At 46.1% G+C, this 20,087-nt stretch overlaps 1 long non-coding RNA gene across 2 annotated transcripts in view; it reads left to right on the forward strand.

Moving 5' to 3' along the window:
• Window positions 1-18,322, forward strand: part of LOC130285496 (uncharacterized) — a 46,644-nt gene extending 28,322 nt beyond the window's left edge. Inside the window, exons 2-4 of one of the 2 annotated variants that reach the window (XR_008847350.1) lie at window positions 9,390-9,699; window positions 12,968-13,027; window positions 16,895-18,322. This is a non-coding gene — a long non-coding RNA (uncharacterized LOC130285496). Of the gene's footprint in view, window positions 1-5,836; window positions 5,889-9,389; window positions 9,700-12,967; window positions 13,028-16,894 lie in introns of those variants that run through there. The other variant, XR_008847351.1, reaches the window with a different exon arrangement.
• The last annotated feature ends 1,765 nt before the right edge of the window (window positions 18,323-20,087 follow it).

The raw sequence follows: 20,087 nt of genomic DNA on the forward strand, positions 1-20,087 counted from the left end.
TATGGTCCATTATGTAGTGTTCTGTACAGAACCTGGTATGATCCATTATGTAGTGTTCTGTACAGAACATTGTATGGTCCATTATGTAGTGTTCTGTACAGAACCTGGTATGGTCCATTATATAGTGTTCTGTACAGTACCTGGTATGGTCCATTATATAGTGTTCTGTACAGTACCTGGTATGGTCCATTATGTAGTGCTCTGTATAGAACATGATATGGTCCATTATGTAATGTTCTGTACAGAACCTGGTATGGTCCATTATGTAGTGTTCTGTACAGAACCTGGTATGGTCCATTATGTAGTGTTCTTTACAGAACCTGGTATTGTCCATTATGTAGTGTTCTGTACAGAACCTGGTATGGTCCATTATGTAGTGTTCTTTACAGAACCTGGTATTGTCCATTATGTAGTGTTCTGTACAGAACCTGGCATGGTCCATTGTGTAGTGTTCTGTACAGAACCTGGTATTGTCCATTATGTAGTGTTCTGTACAGAACCTGGTATGGTCCATTATGTAGTGTTCTTTACAGAACCTGGTATTGTCCATTATGTAGTGTTCTGTACAGAACCTGGTATGGTCCATTGTGTAGTGTTCTGTACAGAACCTGCTATGGTCCATTATGTAGGGTTCTGTATAGTAATGTATCCGGTGAGGAATGGATAAGATTGATTATGAGTAGGCGAACGCAGTGAAGTTGTGCGTGACTCGTACGCTTGTAAAAAAGGGATAAAAGACGGACTGAAGTCCCATCTTGGTTCTACGAACCACCGCAAAAGGAACACCCTCCGGTGAGAATTGCCATCTCGAGATGTCCAGAGCTCTAACATCTGACACCCGTTTAATGGAAACTAAACATAAAAGAGTAGTCAGTTTCCAAGACAAAAGTTTCAAAGAGAGGACATCATTACCGTCCCAGGAGGAAAATAAATCTAACACTCGGGAGACATCCCAAGTAGATTGGTATCTAGGACGTGGAGGACGCTTAAATTTCACTCCACGTAATAACCTACATACCAGAGGATGTTTGCCCACTGGTAGAGAGTCCACCGGGCAATATGATATGCCGATATGGCGGATCTATAAACATTAAGTGAACTGTAAGATTTCCCAGACTCAAAAGAGTCTGCCAAATAGTTCACTACGGTTGGAACAGGTGCTTGAACGGCATCAATTTGCCGTTGATCACACCAACGAACCCACCGGGCCCAGGCTGATCGGTATGCCAATCTAGTCCCTGGGGCCCAGGCCAAGGCGAGGAGGTCTCTAGCTGATCATGAAAGGTCACCACCGGCATCCGGGACCCCGAAACCAACCACGCCAGGAGTGGAAGGGTGCCTTGCAGCATCAATGGGTGAAAGCCCATGGTCGGGTTTGTGAGAAGATGAGGAGAATGGGGAATCAGTCGAGGGTAGTCGACCGACATCCCCAGAAGAAGGGGAAACCACGGTTGCGTCGGCCACCAAGGGGTGACCAACCCCACCGTCGCCCTCTGACTCGCTACTTGGAGGAGAACTCTGGTAATCATATTTAATGGGGGGAACGCATAGTGCGTCCCCAGAGGCCACCATTGGAGGAATGCGTCCACTGCTGACGCTTCCGGGTCCGGCCTCCAACTGTAAAAACGGGGTAACTGCTGATTGAGGCGGGAGGCAAAGAGATCTGTGTGCAACGGACCCCAAAGGTCTCGTAATGCTAGAAAAATAGGACGATCCAGCGTCCAATCACTGGAGTCTGTCAAAAAAAACGGGAATTCCAGTCTGCCACAGAATTGGACACACCTGGAAGGTATTCCGCCACCGGGAAGATCTCCCTGGCCAGACAGAAATGCCAGAATTCGGATGCAATGTCCGCTAGGATCCTGGATCTCGTGCCTCCCAGGCGGTTGACATATTGTACCGCCGCCACATTGTCCATGCGTAAGAGAACGCAACAATTGGAACTGTGGGGAAGGAAACTTCGGAGAGCAAAGAACGCCACCAGAAGTTCCAGGGTGTTGATGTGGAGAAAAGATTCCTCTGCGGACCATCTCCCTCCTGTGGTGTCTCGCCTGCAGAGGCTCCCCAACCTTGGCGACTCGCGTCCGACTCTATGATAACGTCCGGACAGGAGTTGAAAATCGTCCTGCCGTTCCATTCGACGGCATGACGAAGCCACCAGTGCAACCCTTCCACTGCTTCCGGACAGAGAGAAACCTCGTCCGCATAGCGGAGACCCTGGCGCAGATGGAGAGCCTTGAGTCGTTGAAGGGCCCGGTAGTGAAGTGGGGCCGGAAAAATCGCTTGGATAGAGGCCGACAACAGGCCAACTATGCGAGCGATCATCCGCAAGGACACTCGACCTTTGCGTAAAGTCGCTCTGATTTCTTTGCGAATCAGAGCTAATTTGGATTTTGGTAACATCAGTATGGAGCGTTTGGTATCCACAAGGAAACCTAGGAACTCCATCTCCTGCGAGGGGGTTAGCACGGATTTTTTGTGGTTGATGAGGAAACCCAGTTCCTCCAACAAAGAAACTGCCCATTGACTGTGCAGAAGGGCTTGTGCTCTGGACCGTGCCATGATTAGCAGGTCATCCAGGTAGATGATGAGTCGTACCCCCCTGCTCCGGAGAGCAGCTACCACCGGTTTCAGTAACTTGGTGAAACACCAAGGGGCCGATGACAATACGAATGGCAGGCAGGTGAACTGCCACATTCGATCCCTCCATAGAAATCTCAGGAAAGGTTGGGAGGTGTGATGTATGGGAACGGTAAGATACGCGTCCTTCAAATCGATCTTCACCAACCAGTCTTCTGGCCAGAGAAGGTCGCGCAGCAGATGGATCCCTTCCATCTTCAAATGACGGTAAGTCACATGTTGGTTCAGTTCCCAGAGATTTATCACCAGGCGGAACCCACCATCTTTCTTCTTGACCAAGAATATGTTGCTGACAAAACCTGGCGATAGGGGATCTACTTTCCGTACCACTTTTTTGGACAAGAGCTCTTGGAGTTCGTTGTCTATGAGTTCTGCGTTTTGGGCGGAACGTTCAACTCGGGAAGAGATAGGAATTCTATCTGGTAACCCGCTACCGTATTGAGAATCCAGACGTCTGCCGTAATCGTGGACCAGACGTGGATAAAATGCATTAGTCTGCCCCCCACTAGGGTGTATGGGAGATGAAAAATACTTACCGGTCAATGGGCGTGTTCTAGGGAATCCGCGACCTCCACGACCCCTCCAGGGGCGCCCTCGAGGGGGGAAGAAAGGGGCCGGTTGGGCCACTGGCATTGTGTACGGTTGAGGAGCGGGAGCAAAATGCTGGTTTGTCGGTCTGGGATAGGGCCTATATGGAACATTTTGGCCGGCAGATCGGCCTCTGCCTCTACCGGCCTTGCCAAAAACCTTATTAGGTTGTCCTGCCTTTTTTAGCAAAGTTTGCGCCTTGTCCAGGCTGGAAAAAAGGCTAACAAACTTGTTAATATTTTTTATAAGGTCTTCTCCGAATAAGAGACCTTCGGCGGAGGGGCCTGGCTCGTTCTCCACTAGATGGCTGAGTTGTAGCTCTAGCTTCATTAAAATTGAACGTCGCCGTTCAATCGAACACGTCGTGTTCGCACTGCCCAGCATGCATATCGCACGCTGGGCCCAGCCCCTTAGCTGTTCGGGATCCACCGGTTGGGCAGCTGAAGCAGCTTGCTCAGAAAGATTTAATATCTTTGTGAGCGGGCCGTGTCCAGTATGCGGTCTTGGAACAGTTTAAATGACCTCCCAATGCCCTTCTTTGAGTATTTCCTGACCCTGTCAGGTATTTGAGAAGCACCGGGTCTATCTGTGACCGCAACTTTTTTGGCCACATAGGGCCTAGGGCATTCAGCCCTCAGTTTATTGCGGTTCACTCTGTCCAGCGACCGTCTCGTCCAGTACTCTATATACTGCGCCACGTGTGGCAATGGTGCCCAGTCACCAGAGCGTGGATGCGTGATCGCATCTGGGCAGAAAAATGGCTGCCCAAGCGAGTCTAGAATGGTTTCGCTCGGCACACCTGGGTCGGCATCAGGATAGTCAGCCGTAAACCCTACATCTCTTTCAGATTCGGAGTCCGTGGCCTCTGCCACATCAGACTCGCTGGATGATTCGTCAGTAGAGGTATTGTACGTATCCGGCTTAGTCCGCCTGTCGGACTTCTGCCCCTTTTTATTCTCCTTGAGGCCCAAGGGTGCGACAGGCTGGTTCAGGTTCTGTCTGGGGCACATTATAAACTTCCTCTGCCGGGGAGTCGGAGTGCTCATTCATGTGCTTATGTTTATGTGACACCTTGCCCCGTGGTGGGAGCGTCACTGGATGGGGATGGTAGAGGCACATCAGAACGTACATTTGCAGCCAAAGCTGCTTTAATAGATTTGTTTATCAAATCTTGAATCTGGGCTGCAGACATGAGCTGAGAGGCATCAAGTTCCGCAGCTTCATTAGCCAGACCAGGGAGCCCAGAAAAAGCGATGGCATTTTTGTCTCCAGCCATAGTAGACAAAATATAATGTATGGAATATATGATAAATATCAGTGAGGCTACAAGTAGCACTGAACTAAGGAAGCAATAGAGGCTGTAAGGATGACTACCGTATATACTCGAGTATAAGCCGACCCGAATATAAGCCGAGGCCCCTAATTTCACCCCAAAATCCCAGGAAAAGTTATTGTCTCGAGTATAAGCCTAGGGTAGGAAATACATCATCCCCCCAGTCATCATCCAGACCCCCGTCATTAACACCCTCATCATCATCACCTTGTCATCATCCCCCCTTCATCATCACCGCCTGTCATCATCCCACACGCCCCCTTCATCATCCCCTGTCATCATCCCACACCCCCCCTTCATCATCCCCTGTCATCATCCCACTCCCCCCTCATCATCCCCTGTCATCATCCCACTCCCCCCCTCATCCCCTGTCATCATTCCACTCCCCCCCCTCATCATCCCCTGTCATCATCCCACACCCCCCTTCATCATCCCCTGTCATCATCCCCTGTCATCATCCCACACCCCCCCTCATCATCCCCTGTCATCATCCCACTCCCCCCCTCATCCCCTGTCATCATTCCACTCCCCCCCCTCATCATCCCCTGTCATCATCCCACACCCCCCTTCATCATCCCCTGTCATCATCCCACACCTCCCCTTCATCATCCCCTGTCATCATCCCACACCCCCCCTCATCATCCCCTGTCATCATCCCACACCCCCCCTTCATCATCCCCTGTCATCATCCCACACCCCCCTTCATCATCCCCTGTCATCATTCCACACACCCCCCCTTCATCATCCCCTGTCATCATTCCACACACCCCCCCTTCATCATCCCCTGTCATCATCCCACACCCCCCCTTCATCATCCCCTGTCATCATCCCACTCCCCCCCTCATCATCCCCTGTCATCATTCCACACACCCCTTCATCATCCCCTGTCATCATCCCACACCCCCCTTCATCATCCCCTGTCATCATCCCACACCCCCCTTCATCATACCCTTGTCATCATCACCACATGTCATCAGGCCCCCCCCCCCACCTTCATCATCACCGCTTGTTAATGTCTGATACAGTGGTCTTCAACCTGCGGACCGCCGGATGTTTCAAAACTACAACTATCAGCAAGCCCGGGCAGCCATCGGCTGCTGGGAGTTGTAGTTTTGAAACATCTGGAGGTCCGCAGGTTGAAGACCACTGAGGGCGGAGAGTTCACTCGAGTATAAGCCGAGGGGGGGTGTTTTCAGCACGAAAAATCGTGCTGAAAATCTCTGCTTATACTCGAGTATATACGGTAGATTACAGCACTTGAGTGGGCTGGAAACACTAAGAGAAAGCGTCCAAGTATATGCAGCTGAATGACTATAGCACCTAGTAGGTATGTACTAGATTACCAAAACGCTGAATACCTGGAGTAAGCACAGAAAGACAAGACTGTAAACCGTATGCTGGCGCTCCTCTCACCGCTCGCGCAACACTGGCGACGGTGAGAGGAGGAGGAACCAGCAAACAGTGCTCTCAGCCGTAGTCTCGCGCGACTATGGCCGAGAGCGTTGTGATAGGCTGCGCCGGGACACTGAGGGCGCGTCGCAGGGCGCGCGTCACAAGACTGTGCCCCTTGATGTCAGCAAGACCGCGAAAACGACGAGCGCGGCGGGAAGAAGAGCAAGGGGAAGGCGCGAATCAGGTAAAAGGAGATGTCAGTGAAGCCCAGCAGAAAAGAAGCAAACAATATAAATATATATCAGGAGAGTGAAATATATATAGATAAGATTAACACAGAATGAAAAGAAAATTAGAATAAAGAATAATAGAAATAAAAGTTGAACAATAGAGATAAGATGGAAAGAATAATGAAATAACAAGCAGGGTATATAGTAAACAACCATATAACCTCAAGTCACAAGGTAACACACACAAGCCACATATACTTACCTGCAGAAAGAAAGAGGAGGAGGAGGTCCAGACAGCCCCTTATATAGGGTCACCTGACCCAGGGGAGGGGAGGATCCAGGGGCTGCTGGGAGTTGTAGTTTTAATGAAAAACTTTTTCTATCACACTGAAGTGAATAAATTGTCTGTAGTTTTCTGCTATGGGCATTAAAAAGAAAGTTTAATGCAAGATATGAGCCTCCTGTCTGATATATAAATACAGTTACTGACCATATCCTGTATACTGAGACCAATATTACCAATAATACCAGTATACATGGAGGAAATATTATCATCATACATATTACCATCATACTGTCACTGACCAAATCCTGTATACTGAGACCAATAATACCAGTATACATGGAGGAAATATTACCATCATACTGTCACTGACCAAATCCTGTATACTGAGACCAATAATACCAATAATACCAGTATACATGGAGGAAATATTATCATCATACATATTACCATCATACTGTTACTGACAAATCCTGTATACTGATGCCAATATTATCAATAATACCAGTATCCAAGGAGGAATATTATCACCATACATATTACCATCATACTGTTACTGACCAAATCCTGTATACTGAGACCAATATTACCAATAATACCAGTATACAAGGAGGAATATTATTACCATACATATTACCATCATACTGCTACTGAACAAATCCTGTATACTGAGATCAATAATACCAGTATACAGGGGGGAATATTATTGCCATACATATTACCATCATACTGTTACTGACCAAATCCTGTATACTGAGACCAATATTACCAATAATACCAGTATACAAGGAGGAATATTATTACCATACATATTACCATCATACTGTTACTGACCAAATCCTGTATACTGAGACCAATATTACCAATAATATCAGTATACAAGGAGGAATATTATTACCATACATATTACCATCATACTGTTACTGACCAAATCCTGTATACTGAGATCAATAATACCAATAATATAAGTATACAAGGAGGAAAATTATTACCATACATATTACCATCATACTGTTACTGACCAAATCCTGTATACTGAGATCAATAATACCAGTAAACAGGGGGGGGGGGGGGGGGATATTATTACCATACATATTACCATCATACTGTTACTGACCAAATCCTGTATACTGAGACCAATAATATCAGTATACAAGGAGGAAATATTCCCCACATACACATGGTATATATTGACCATATAGTGGTAGATATTCGCTCTACACAGGCTCTGCAGACTATATTAGTGATTACAGTGCAGCCACATTGAGTGACTCACAGGTGACGCCTTCTCTGATCGGAGTCGGTCACTTTCCTTTTTCTTCTCCATCAGGCCCAGACCGTCATGCCATTTCTCCCAGCCACCACTCTTCTCCACAGAACCTGCCAGACAAACATTTTAGGCTCCGCACTTTTCCAGCACCTATAGTGCCCCAAACAGTACGATACAAACAAAACCCCCCTTAGTGTCCCACACAGTAAAGTAAGTAGATAAGTGGTTTGGGAAAGAGTAGGTAGTGCCCCCCATTAAGTAGTTAGGCTGCTCCACTAGATACACAGGTCCCTTAACGTAGTTTTCTTCATTATGCAGGTGCCCCAGGTAGGTCTGTACCACGTGTAGGTTGGACCCCTGTAGATAGTATCTCCCTATATAGAGTTACAGTCCCCTCCATATAGCTGCAGCCCCCTGGTATATAGTAATAGGAGCAGCCTCTATGGAAATAGTAGCAGTAGCCCCCCATTAGGTAGAAGTAATAGCAGCCCCCTTTAGGTAGTAGCAGCAGCCCCTTTTAGGTATTAGTAGCAGCTCCCTTTAGGTAGTAGTTGCAGCAGCCCCCTTTAGGTAGTAGTAGCAGCCCTCTCTAGGTAGTAGTAACACCAGCCCCATTAGATAGTAGTAGTAACAGCCCCCTTTAGGTAGAAGTTACCACAGCCCTCTTTAGGCAGCAGTAGTAGCAGTAGCCCTCTTTAGATAGTAGTAGCAGCAGCCCCCTAAAGGGGTACTCCGGTGATAAACTTTTTTTTTTTTTTTTAAATCAACTGGTGCCAGAAAGTTAAACAGATTTGTAAATTACTTCTATTAAAAAATCTTAATCCTTCCTGTACTTATTAGCTGCTGAATACTACAGTGGAAATTCTTTTCCTTTTGAAACACAGAGCTCTCTGCTGACATCATGAGCACAGTGCTCTCTGCTGACATCTCTGTCCATTTTAGGAACTGTCCAGGGTAAAAGGAAATCCCCATAGCAAACATATGCTGTTCTGGACAGTTCCTAAAATGGACAGAGATGTCAGCAGAGAGCTGTGTGTTTCAAAAAGAGAAGAATTTCCGCTGTAGTATTCAGCAGCTAATAAGTACAGGAAGGATTAAGATTTTTTAATAGAAGTAATTTACAAATCTGTTTAACTTTCTGACACCAGTTGATTTACTTTCTGACTCCAGGACCTTGAGATGCTTCTTCAGAGCCACTCCTTAGTTGCCCTGGCTGTGTGTTTCGGGTCGTTGTCATGCTGGAAGACCCAGCCACGACCCATCTTCAATGCTCTTACTAAGGGAAGGAAGTTGTTGGCCAAGATCTCATGATGGCCCCATCCATCCTCCCCTCAATACGGTGCAGTCATCCTGTCCCCATTGCAGAAAAGCAGCGCCAAAGAATGATGTTTCCACCTCCATGCTTCACGGTTGGGATGGTGTTCTTGGGGTTGTACTCATCCTTCTTCCTTCAAACACTCTATTTTTGTCTCATCAGACCACATGACCTACTCTCATTCCTCCTCTGGATCATCCAGATGGTCATTGGCAAACTTCAGACGGGCCTGGACATGCGCTGGCTTGAGCAGGGAGACCTTGCGTGCATTGCAGGATGTTAATCCAGGACAACGTAGTGTGTTACCAATGGTTGACTGTGGTCCCTGCTATCTTCAGGTCATCGACCAGGTCCTGCCGTGTAGTTCTGGGATGATCCCGCACCTTCCTCATGATCATTGATGCCCCACGAGGTGAGATCTTGCATGGAGCCCCAGACAGAGGGAGATTGTCCGCCATCTTGAACTTCTTCCATTTTCTAATAATTGCACTTCTCACCAAGCTGCTTGTCTATTGTCCTGTAGCCCATCCCGACCTTGTGCAGGTCCCCAATGTTATCCCTGATGTCCTTACAGAGCTCTGGTCTTGGCCATTGTGGAGAGGTCGGAGTCTGTTTGATTGAGGTTGTGGACAGGTGTCTTATATACAGGTAACGAGTTCAAACAGGTAATGAGTGAAGAACAGGAGGGCTTCTTAACCCCTTAACGACCAAGGACATATATTTATGTCCTTGGCCAGCTCCCGTGATATAACGCGGGGTCACGCGTCATATCGGGTCGATTCTGGCATGTATCTGAAGCCGAGACCCGGGGCAAATAACGCGCGGCAGTGATCACGGTGCCGCACGCTATTAACCCTTTAGACGAGGCGTTCAAAGTTGAACACTGCGTCTAAACCGAAAGTGAAAGCTGCCCAGCTGCTCAGTGGGGCTGATCGGGACCAACACAGTGAAAATGCGGTGTCCCGATCAGCTGGGACACGAGCGGAGGTCCTCTTACCTTCCTCCAGCGTGTCCCTTCGGCGATTGATTGCTCCAAGCCTGAGATAAAGGCTTGAGCAATCGACCGCCGATAACCCTGATCAATGCAAAGCTATGGCTTTGCAGTGATCAGTGTAAAAGATCAGTGTGTGCACACACTGATCAGTATAAGATATCAGTGTGTGCAGTGTTATAGGTCCCTATGGGATAACAATGATCAGTATAAGAGATCAGTGTGTGCAGTGTTATAGGTCCCTATGGGATAACAATGATCAGTATAAGAGATCAGTGTGTGCAGTGTTATAGGTCCCTATGGGATAACAATGATCAGTATAAGAGATCAGTGTGTGTAGTGTTATAGGTCCCTATGGGATAACAATGATCAGTATAAGAGATCAGTGTGTGCAGTGTTATAGGTCCCTATGGGATAACAATGATCAGTGTAAGAGATCAGTGTGTGCAGTGTTATAGGTCCCTATGGGATAACAATGATCAGTGTGTGCAGTGTTATAGGTCCCTATGGGATAACAATGATCAGTGTAAGAGATCAGTGTGTGCAGTGTTATAGGTCCCTATGAGATAACAATGATCAGTGTAAGAGATCAGTGTGTGCAGTGTTATAGGTCCCTATGGGATAACAATGATCAGTGTAAGAGATCAGTGTGTGCAGTGTTATATGTCCCTATGGGATAACAATGATCAGTGTAAGAGATCAGTGTGTGCAGTGTTATCGGTCCCTATAAGATAACAATGATCAGTGTAAGAGATCAGTGTGTGCAGTGTTATAGGTCCCTATGGGATAACAATGATCAGTGTAAGAGATCAGTGTGTGCAGTGTTATAGGTCCCTATGGGATAACAATGATCAGTGTAAGAGATCAGTGTGTGCAGTGTTATAGGTCCCTATGGGATAACAATGATCAGTATAAGAGATCAGTGTGTGCAGTGTTATAGGTCCCTATGGGATAACAATGATCAGTATAAGAGATCAGTGTGTGTAGTGTTATAGGTCCCTATGGGATAACAATGATCAGTATAAGAGATCAGTGTGTGCAGTGTTATAGGTCCCTATGGGATAACAATGATCAGTGTAAGAGATCAGTGTGTGCAGTGTTATAGGTCCCTATGGGATAACAATGATCAGTGTGTGCAGTGTTATAGGTCCCTATGGGATAACAATGATCAGTGTAAGAGATCAGTGTGTGCAGTGTTATAGGTCCCTATGAGATAACAATGATCAGTGTAAGAGATCAGTGTGTGCAGTGTTATAGGTCCCTATGGGATAACAATGATCAGTGTAAGAGATCAGTGTGTGCAGTGTTATATGTCCCTATGGGATAACAATGATCAGTGTAAGAGATCAGTGTGTGCAGTGTTATCGGTCCCTATAAGATAACAATGATCAGTGTAAGAGATCAGTGTGTGCAGTGTTATAGGTCCCTATGGGATAACAATGATCAGTGTAAGAGATCAGTGTGTGCAGTGTTATAGGTCCCTATGGGATAACAATGATCAGTGTAAGAGATCAGTGTGTGCAGTGTTATAGGTCCCTATGAGAGCTATAACACTGCAAAAAAAAGTGTAAAAAAAAGTTAATAAATGTCATTTAACCCCTTCCCTAATAAAAGTTTGAATCACCCCCCTTTTCCCATAAAAAAAAAAACATGGAAATAAAAATAAATATAAACATATGTGGTATCGCCGCGTGCGTAAATGTCCGAACTATAAAAATATATTGTTAATGAAAGTGCATGATCAATGGCGTACGCGCAAAAAAATTCCAAAGTCCAAAATAACATATTTTTGGTCACTTTTTAAAACATGAAAAAATGAATAAAAAGCGATCAAAAAGTCCGATCAATACAAAAATGGTACCGCTAAAAACTTCAGATCACGGCGCCAAAATGAGCCCTCATACCGCCCCATACACGGAAAAATAAAAAAGTTATAGGGGTCAGAAGATGACAATTTTAACCATATACATTTTTCCTCATGTAGTTATGAGTTTTTACAGAAGTCCGACAAAATCAAACCTATACAGAATAAAGATAAGGTGTTATTTTTACTGAAATATGCACTGCGTAGAAACGGAAGCCCCCAAAAGTTACAAAATGGTGTTTTTTCTTCAATTTCGTCGCACAATGATTTTTTTTTTTTCGTTTCGCCGTCGATTTTTGGGTAACATGACTGATGTCACTGCAAAGTAGAATTGGTGGCGCAAAAAATAAGCCATCATGTGGATTTTTAGGTGCAAAATTGAAAGGGTTATGATTTTTAAAAGGTGAGGAGGAAAAAACGAAAGTGCAAAAATGGAAAAACCTGTGGTCCGTAAGGGGTTAAAGGGGTACTCCACCCCTAGACATCTTATCCCCTATCCAAAGGATAGGGGGACAAGATGTCTGATCTCGGCTGCGGCACCCCAGACATCCAGTGCATGGAGCGAACTTCGCTCCGTGTCAGATGACTAGCGATGCGGGGCGGAGGCTCGTGAGGTCACGGACACGCCCCACTCATGATGTCACGGCCATGCCCCCTCAATGCAAGTCTATAGGAGGGGGCGTGACGACAGTCACGCCCCCTCCTATAGACTTGCATTGAGGGGGCATGGCCGTGACGTCACTAGGGGGGCACGGGCGTGACGTCACGAGCCTCCGGCGCGGCACCCGACGCTATAAACGAACGTCAGGTGCAGGAAGGAGATCACGGGGGTCCCCAGCGGCGGGCCCCCCACGATCAGACATCTTATCCGCTATCCTTTGGATAGGGGACAAGATTTCTAGGGGCGGCATACCCCTTTAAAGAAAAAAATACCAGGTCCGTGACCGCCGGAATTCTTACCGGTTGGTAGGTGATCAAATTCTTATGTCATGCAATAGAATGCTAATTATTTATTTATTTTTTTAAATCATACAATGTGATTTTCTGGATTTTTCTTTTAGATTCCGTCTCTCACAGTGGAAGAGAAACTAGGATAAAAATGACCGACCTCTACATGCTTTGTAAGTAGGAAAACCTGCAAAATTGCCAAAATTCCCATTTCATCTAAAAGCAATGTTATCATTTAAACACCAGAGGGCGCTGTGGCCAGATGTAATTACTGCAATGTAAGAAACCTTCTACTATATCTTATTATAGATAAAAGCTGATATAACTATAACTATTAGGACAGTGTTCAGCTGTCACCTTTATCTGTCAGGGCATGATGGGCCCCCCACAGCAGGGCACACCCCGGGCATTGTACCGCACTGTTGTGAGGTCTCCGGGTGTCGCCGTAATAATATAAAGTAATTAGCACTAATACAATATAAAGGGTCTAATGATGTGTGAGGTCCCTATGGCAGCGCCGCAGGTACAGGAGGGCGCCACCTGTCGTCTGGACAGCGCTATACACCCCACACACTCAGCTGCCCCCCATACAACCAATATGGCCGCCATTACAGCTCCAGAGAAGGTCATAACCCACCCAGCTTTCCTAAAGTCCTGACCGGTCTGCCCTGTTACACAGTGGCCGTAAATGTTGGCACCCCTGAAAAGTATTTCTCACAGGAAAGGATTGCAGTAACACCTGTTTTGCTATACACATGTTTATTCCCTTTGTGTGTTTTGGAACTAAACCAAAAAAGGAGCAAAAAAAAGCAAATTGTACATAATGTCACCAAACTCCAAAATGGTCTGGACAAAATTATTGGCCCCTTTTGAAATTGTGAATAAATAAGATTGTTTCCAGCCTGTGATGCTTCTTTATACTCACCTGGGGCAAGTAACAGGTGTGGGCAATATAAAAATCACACCTGAAAGCAGATAAAAAGGAGAGAAGTTCACTTAGTCTTTGCATTGTATGTCTGTGTGAGTCACACTAAGCATGGACAACAGAAAGAGGAGAAGAGAACTGTCTGAGGACTTGGGAACCAAAAATGTGGAAACATAATTTCAAGATTACAAGTCCATCTCCAGAGATCTAGATTTGTCTTTGTCCACAGTGCGCAACATTATCAAGACGTTTACACCCCATGGAACTGTAGATAATCTCCCTGGGGGTGGACGGAAGAGAAAAACTGATGAAAGGTGTCAACACAGGATAGTCCGGATGGTGGATAAGCAGCCCCAAACAAGTTCCAAAGATATTCAAGCTGTCCTTCAGGCTCATGGAGCATCAGTGTCAGCGCGAACTATCCGTCCACATTTAAATTAAATGAAACGCTATGGAGGAGACCCAGGAGGACCCCACTATGGAGGAGACCCAGGAGGACCCCACTATGGAGGAGACCCAGGAGGACCCCACTATGGAGGAGACCCAGGAGGACCCCACTATGGAGGAGACCCAGGAGGACCCCACTATGGAGGAGACCCAGGAGGACCCCACTATGGAGGAGACCCAGGAGGACCCCACTATGGAGGAGATCCAGGGGGACCCCACTATGGAGGAGACCCAGGAGGACCCCGCTATGGAGGAGACCCAGGAGGACCCCACTATGGAGGAGACCCAGGAGGACCCCACTATGGAGGAGACCCAGGAGGACCCCGCTATGGAGGAGACCCAGGAGGACCCCGCTATGGAGGAGACCCAGGAGGACCCCGCTATGGAGGAGACCCAGGAGGACCCCGCTATGGAGGAGACCCAGGAGGACCCCACTATGGAGGAGACCCAGGAGGACCCCACTATGGATGAGACCCAGGAGGACCCCACTATGGAGGAGACCCAGGGGGACCCCACTATGGAGGAGACCCAGGAGGACCCCACTATGGAGGAGACCCAGGAGGACCCCACTATGGAGGAGACCCAGGGGGACCCCACTATGGAGGAGACCCAGGGGGACCCCACTATGGAGGAGACCCAGGAGGACCCCACTATGGAGGAGACCCAGGAGGACCCCACTTTGGAGGAGACCCAGGAGGACCCCGCTATGGAGGAGACCCAGGAGGACCCCGCTATGGAGGAGACCCAGGAGGACCCCGCTATGGAGGAGACCCAGGAGGACCCCGCTATGGAGGACCCCACTATGGAGGAGACCCAGGAGGACCCCACTATGGAGGAGACCCAGGAGGACCCCACTATGGAGGAGACCCAGGAGGACCCAACTATGGAGGAGACCCAGGAGGACCCCACTATGGAGGAGACCCAGGAGGACCCCGCTATGGAGGAGACCCAGGAGGACCCTGCTATGGAGGACCCCACTATGGAGGAGACCCAGGAGGACCCCACTATGGAGGAGACCCAGGAGGACCCCACTGCTGACACAGACTACATTTTACCAAAATGAACTTGAGTAACCAAAATCCTTCTGGGAAAACGTCTTGTGGACAGATGAGACAAGATAGAGCTTTTTGGTAAAGCAAATCATTCTACTGTTTACCGAAAACGGAATGAGGCCTACAAAGAAAAGAACACAGGACCTACAGTGACATATGGGGGAGGTCAGTGATGTTTTGGGTTGTTTTGCTGCCTCTGGCACTGGGGGCCTTGAATGTGTACAAGACATCATGAAATCTGAGGATTACCAATGGATTTTGGGTCGCACTGTACAGTCCAGTGTCAGAAAGCAGGGTTTGTGTCCGAGATCTTGGGTCTTCCAGCAGGACAATGACCCCAAACATACATCAAAAAGCCCCAGAAATGGATGACAACAAAGCGCTGGAGAGTTCTGAAGTGTCAGCAATGAGTCCAGATCTAAATCCCATTGATCACCTGTGGAGAGATCTTATAATTACTGTTGGGAAAAGGCGTCTTCCAATAAGAGACCGGGAGCAGTTTATAAAGGAACAGTGGTCCAACATTCCGGCTGAGAGGTGTAAGAAGCTTATTGATGCTTATAGGAAGAGTGGTCCAACATTCCGGCTGAGAGGTGTAAGAAGCTTATTGATGCTTATAGGAAGAGTGCTCCAACATTCCGGCTGAGAGGTGTAAGAAGCTTATTGATGGTTATAAGAAGAGTGGTCCAACATTCCGGCTGAGAGGTGTAAGAAGCTTATTGATGGTTATAGGAAGACACTGATCTCACTTATTTTTTCCAAAGAGTGTGCAACCAAATAAGTTAAGGTGCCAATAATTGTGTCCGGACCATTTTTGGAGTTTGGTGACATTATGTCCAATTTGCTTTTTTTCCTCCTTTTATTGGTTTAGTTCCAATACACACAAAGGGAATAAACATGTGTATAGCAAAACCTGTGTTACTGCAATCCTTTCCTGTGAGGAATACGTCATTTTCAGGGGTGCCAACATTTACAGCCATGACTGTATCTATCTATCTATCTATCTATCTCTCTCATATCTATCTATCTCATATCTATCTATCTATCTATCTCATATCTATCTATCTCATATCTATCTCTCATATCTATATCTCATATCTATCTATCTATCTATCTCTCATATCTATCTATCTCATATCTATCTATCTCATATCTATCTCTCATATCTATATCTCATATCTATCTATCTCATATCTATCTCTCATATCTATATCTCATATCTATCTATCTCATATCTATCTATCTATCTCATATCTATCTATCTCATATCTATCTCTCATATCTATATCTCATATCTATCTATCTATCTATCTATCTATCTCATATCTATCTATCTATCTATCTCATATCTATCTCTCATATCTATATCTCATATCTATCTATCTATCTATCTCATATCTATCTCATATCTATCTATCTATCTCATATCTATCTATCTATCTATCTATCTCATATCTATCTATCTATCTATCTATCTCTCATATCTATCTATCTGGGGATGTGTTTAGAATCCACCAATCATATCCATGTTCAATAGAAATCATTACACTCCGACAATCATATAAAGTTCCGCTGTTCTCGTAGGATTTCCCTGACATTTCCTCGTTCTATCTCAGAGCAGCAGCCATGGTCCGCAGAGAACTTCCAAACCATCAGAGGGGTCTCATTGGTGAAAGATATCGGTCCGGAGAAGGAATCAAAGAATGTCCAAAGCATCAGATCTACAGATCTACCATGGGACGCAGTGAGGCGATCATCTTCATGTGGAGAAAATACGGCACAAAAGAGACATTACTAAGATCTGAACGTTCCTACAAAAGTCATAAAAAGACGAGAAGAAAACTGGTCAGGGAGGCTTCCAAGAGGCCTTCTGCAACATTAAAGGAACTGCAGGCATTTCCGGCAAGTACTGGCTGTGCTTCATGAGAGAACAATCTCCCGTATTCTTCATATGACTGCGCTATGGGCTATTCTCTCTGCTGCCACCTCTGTTTGTATCAGGAACTGTCCTGAGCAGAAGAGGTTTTCTATGGGGATTTGCTCCTGCTCTGGGCAGTTCCTGACATGGACAGGTGTCAGCAGAGAGCACTGTGGTCAGACTGGAAAGAGCTACACAACTTCTGTGGGGTGCACAGGAGAGGGCCTCACAATCTGATCTGGAATGGCTGATAACTGCGAGCAATAGCTCTAAATATTTTGCCTTCAGAAGGTGCTTTCTCTTGCATTAGGGGTCTGTGGTCCAATGGCGCCCCCTAGGAGGGGCAAAATCAACGCACTGTATGCGCCACTCCAGAAAAAGAAAGAATTATTTTATATTATGTCTTATAGAGAGGAACCTGTACGGAGAAGCAGAGCTGCAGTGTAAAGCATAGAGGAAAAGGCAGAGACGCAGCCTAAGCCACCGCAACGTTTATGACTACCAGTTACAAAACTACAACTCCCATCATGCCCGGACAGCCGAAGGCAGCTCAGCAGACAGTATTATATATGAAATGCTTAGATACACTGGTTTATCTGAGTTGTATGTAGGATTTCCAATTCACTGCCATGTATCTAAGCACATGCCCCCGAATATACTTCTCGATCCTCTCCAACCTGCCCCGTGGGGTGACCCCTGGTGATTCGGGGCAGGTGCTGAGATACGGGTGGTCACTCCTCATTCTCTGCTCCATTACTGGAGGTTGTTGCCCCCCTGTGTTGGAGGGTGAGGGGTTAATGGTCGCACCTATCTGTGAAATGAGAACAAAGAGAAGGTCTGAGGCCGCAGCCACATGTCACCTGACCGCAGGGACATCTGTGGGGACGGCCATGGGGGGCTGGGGGTGTACTGGGGGCACCCGAGGAGGAAGTCCTCAATATAATATGTGATACTGTCTGTGGAGCAGTGTATCTAAGCATATCATGTCTGATATTGTGTTATGAGCAGTGTATCTAAGTGTGATACTGTCTTCTCAGCTGGTGTACTTACCCCTCTTGTGTGATCCCATCTTGACCCCATTTTGATGTAAGGTTGGATACACCTTCTTCTATTGACAGAATAGAGGGATCGGATACACTTTCTATTGAGAGAATAGAAGGATCGGATACACCTTCTTCTGTTGACAGAATAGATGGATCGGATACACCTTCTTCTATTGACAGAATAGATAGATCGGATACACCTTCTTCTATTGACAGAATAGAGGGATCGGATACACTTTCTATTGAGAGAATAGAAGGATCGGATACACCTTCTTCTGTTGACAGAATTGATGGATCGGATACACCTTCTGTTGACAGAATAGATGGATCGGATACACCTTCTATAGACAGAATAGAGGGATCGGATACACCTTCTTCTGTTGACAGAATAGATGGATCGGATACACCTTCTATAGACAGAATAGAGGGATCGGATACACCTTCTTCTGTTGACAAAATAGATGGATTGGATACACCTTCTGTTGACAGAATAGATGGATCGGATACACCTTCTGTTGACAGAATAAAGGGATCGGATACGCCTTCTATAGACAGAAAAGAGGGATTGGATACACCTTCTGTTGACAGGATAGATGGATCGGATACACCTATTGACAGGATAGATGGATCGGATACACCTTCTGTTGACAGAATAGAGGGTTTGGATACACCTTCTGTTGACAGAATAGAGGGATCGGATACACCTTCTATAGACAGAATAGAGGGATCGGATACACCTTCTTCTATTGACAGAATAGAGGGATCGGATACACCTTCTGTTGACAAAATAGATGGATTGGATACACCTTCTGTTGACAGAATAGATGGATCGGATACACCTTCTGTTGACAGAATAAAGGGATCGGATACGCCTTCTATAGACAGAAAAGAGGGATTGGATACACCTTCTGTTGACAGGATAGATGGATCGGATACACCTATTGACAGGATAGATGGATCGGATACACCTTCTGTTGACAGAATAGAGGGTTTGGATACACCTTCTTCTGTTGACAGAATAGAGGGATCGGATACACCTTCTTCTGTTGACAGAATAGAGGGTTTGGATACACCTTCTATTGACAGAATAGAGGGATCGGATACACCTTCTTCTATTGACAGAATAGAGGGATCGGATACACCTTCTATTGACAGAATAGAGGGATCGGATACACCTTCTTCTATTGACAGAATAGATGGATCGGATACACCTTCTGTTGACAGAATAGATGGATCGGATACACCTTCTTCTGTTGACAGAATAGAGGGATCAGATACACCTTCTGTTGACAGAATAGATGGATCGGATACACCTTCTGTTGACAGAATAGATGGATCGGATACACCTTCTGTTGACAGAATAGATGGATTGGATAAACCTTCTTCTGTTGACAGAATAGATGGATCGGATACACCTTATACTGACAGAATAGATAGATCGGATACACCTTCTTCTGCTAACAGAATAGATGGATCGGATACACCTTCTGTTGACAGAATAGATGGATCGGATACACCTTATACTGACAGAATAGATAGATCGGATACACCTTCTGTGGACAGAATAAATCGGATACACCTTCTTTTGACAGAATAGAGGGATCGGATACAGCTTCTTCTGTAGACAGAATAGATGGATCGGATACACCTTCTTCTATTGAGAGAATAGAGGGATCGGATACACCTTCTGTTGATAGATTAGAGGGATCGGATACACCTTCTATTGACAGAATTGATGGATCGGATACACTTTCTTCTATTGAGAGAATAGAGGGATCGGATACACCTTCTGTTGACAGATTAGAGGGATCGGATACACCTTCTATTGACAGAATCGATGGATCAGAT

The sequence above is a fragment of the Hyla sarda genome, chromosome 8 (genome assembly GCF_029499605.1).
Source record: "Hyla sarda isolate aHylSar1 chromosome 8, aHylSar1.hap1, whole genome shotgun sequence".
Lineage (NCBI taxonomy): Eukaryota > Metazoa > Chordata > Amphibia > Anura > Hylidae > Hyla > Hyla sarda.